The following is a 2,015-nucleotide window of genomic DNA, read 5'->3' as shown; positions in this document are numbered from 1 at the left end:
TTACCCAAGGTTTGCTTGTTGACAATCTTGTGGTTGAAATTTAACACTCAAAACAAGTTTACATTGATTACATTTTACAAATCTAATGTATTTTCTACATAGATTCCACATTAAAATACATTGACAAATTACATTGAAACAATGTTGATTTAATCAGTTTGTGCCCAGTGGGTAGTGTCCAGGTTCAAAATCAGGCTTTGTTTGAGTAAGGCCCATTTAAAACCATGTTAGAAAGATACAGCTGGCTCTATGGTTTTGCTTGATTTGTGTTTGTCTAGTCTGGATCCGTTTTTATTAATGTTTTCTTTTACAGAGCTCACTAGTATTCTGTTTGCACCCTCTTAGAAGTGTTTTCATTAAGTTCCATACTTCATTTGCCCAGTTGTCATACTAATTCAAAGTGGGAATGGACCTGAAGTAAGCTATCTGGCTCCTCTGTCATTATCTTCATCATTTATACATGGTGTGCATGTGTCAAAAGCAGAAATCCAACTGCAAACAACCACAAACAATCAAAGGTTTTTTATTATAAATTCAGTTTTGACAATACACTATCACTACGGCCCTATTGGAAAAATAAAAGGGCTAGGATTTAGGCTAAAGGCTAACTATGAGCACCGGGGCAAACTAACACAGCAGTTGATTCACTCATGGAGGTGGCTTTTTCCTTTGGCTCTACCCGAGCAGGGTTCAGCTGTCGATGGCTGCTTGCTGGGCTGTCTCTCGCGCTATGCCGGGCCTGCTGGGTTGTAGCATTAGGTGTAGCATCATGCAGCTGCGTCGGCGTGTCCACCGTGTCTGTAGTCGCGGGGATTACAAAACAAACAATTGTATGTTTTGGCCAACAATTGGAGTCATACTCACACACTGGAAATAAGCAATTACCTTTAGCAATTCTGTTGATAGCGTTGTGATTTGTGTCTTTTTCCCACAGTAGGTGAACAGCGGAGAGGAGCAGCAGCAACAAGGTGGATGTCCTTTGGTCGAGAGGTCCCCTGTCCGAAGGCCGTGCTAAGGACAACTTCCAGTTCCTTCTAACTCTAGTTCTGGGGCGAGTTTAGCAATTAATTTGGGGAGGGAAGAGGTGATAGGGAATTGGCAACAGCTGTTTCAATGTCACTTTAGTCCATGCAAATCTGTGGGGGAAAAGCACATCATACGGGCAAGCAAAATGGTCCTTGCGATTCAATTCGATTTCACGCGTGAGAATGTAAGGAACTAAGTGAAAAGCAATCGTTGTAAACAACACACAGCACACATGATTAAATAATAAGTCATGCTGATGTGTAATAGAAAGACATTTGGCTGACTATGCTGACTGAAACTAATCATAAATAAACCAAAATCAGCTGAATTTTCTAAACAAATGTTAACACATGAACAAACTGAAACTTTTTGGGACTCTCTCAATCAAATTGTTTCCCAGAACACCTGAGATGGGCCAGACAGTGTTTTCAGAACCCTTTTCCCATGAAGTAAAATAAGGAGACTGAGAAGGAGAGAAATGGAGCCCATCTGAATCTTCTGAGCAGGGGAGCTACAGAGAGGGCAATAGTCAAGTGTTATTTCTTCAGCTGGGGGAAGATAAGGGGGATGAGTCTTTCCTGTGCCAGTGGGCCCAGCGATAGGAGAAGGGGAACCGGGCTTGGCCACACATGATAAGCCCAGCCATGCCATTCTGTGGGCCTTATCATGCATACCAGCATGCCTCGATAGTTAGTCCTATGCCAAAGGAGTTTTTAATATGACATCAGCGTCAGCATGTCTGCCTGCATTTTAAACTGTGTTGGTGTGTGTCAATTACGGGGGATATGTATTTAAAACATTCTATTAATTTGCTTGAATTCCAGAAGACCCCTTAATGTCAACTAAACCTAGTTGATTTGAGGTAATAATTTGAACACCATTTGGTCATGTGTTCTGAGGGGTAAGTGTGGCTGCAATAGTATAGGAACAGCAACATAGTGTGCATTGAACTCACATGGGCTTCCCTGGCACTGACATGGAATCTGGGA

General features: G+C 42.0%; 1 long non-coding RNA gene across 1 annotated transcript; it reads right to left on the bottom strand.

Moving 5' to 3' along the window:
- Positions 1-510: 510 nt before the first annotated feature.
- On the bottom strand, positions 511-1,531 carry LOC110520965. The gene is made up of 2 exons (XR_002473066.2): positions 886-1,531; positions 511-798 (listed from the first exon to the last, which is right to left on the bottom strand). It is a non-coding gene; the product is annotated as an uncharacterized LOC110520965 (long non-coding RNA).
- Positions 1,532-2,015: the final 484 nt, after the last annotated feature.

This window comes from Oncorhynchus mykiss, chromosome 4 (assembly GCF_013265735.2).
Source record: "Oncorhynchus mykiss isolate Arlee chromosome 4, USDA_OmykA_1.1, whole genome shotgun sequence".
In the NCBI taxonomy this organism is placed as follows: Eukaryota; Metazoa; Chordata; class Actinopteri; order Salmoniformes; family Salmonidae; genus Oncorhynchus; species Oncorhynchus mykiss.
Note: the sequence above shows the minus strand (reverse complement) of the source record. Positions and strands in the feature narration are given on the sequence as shown.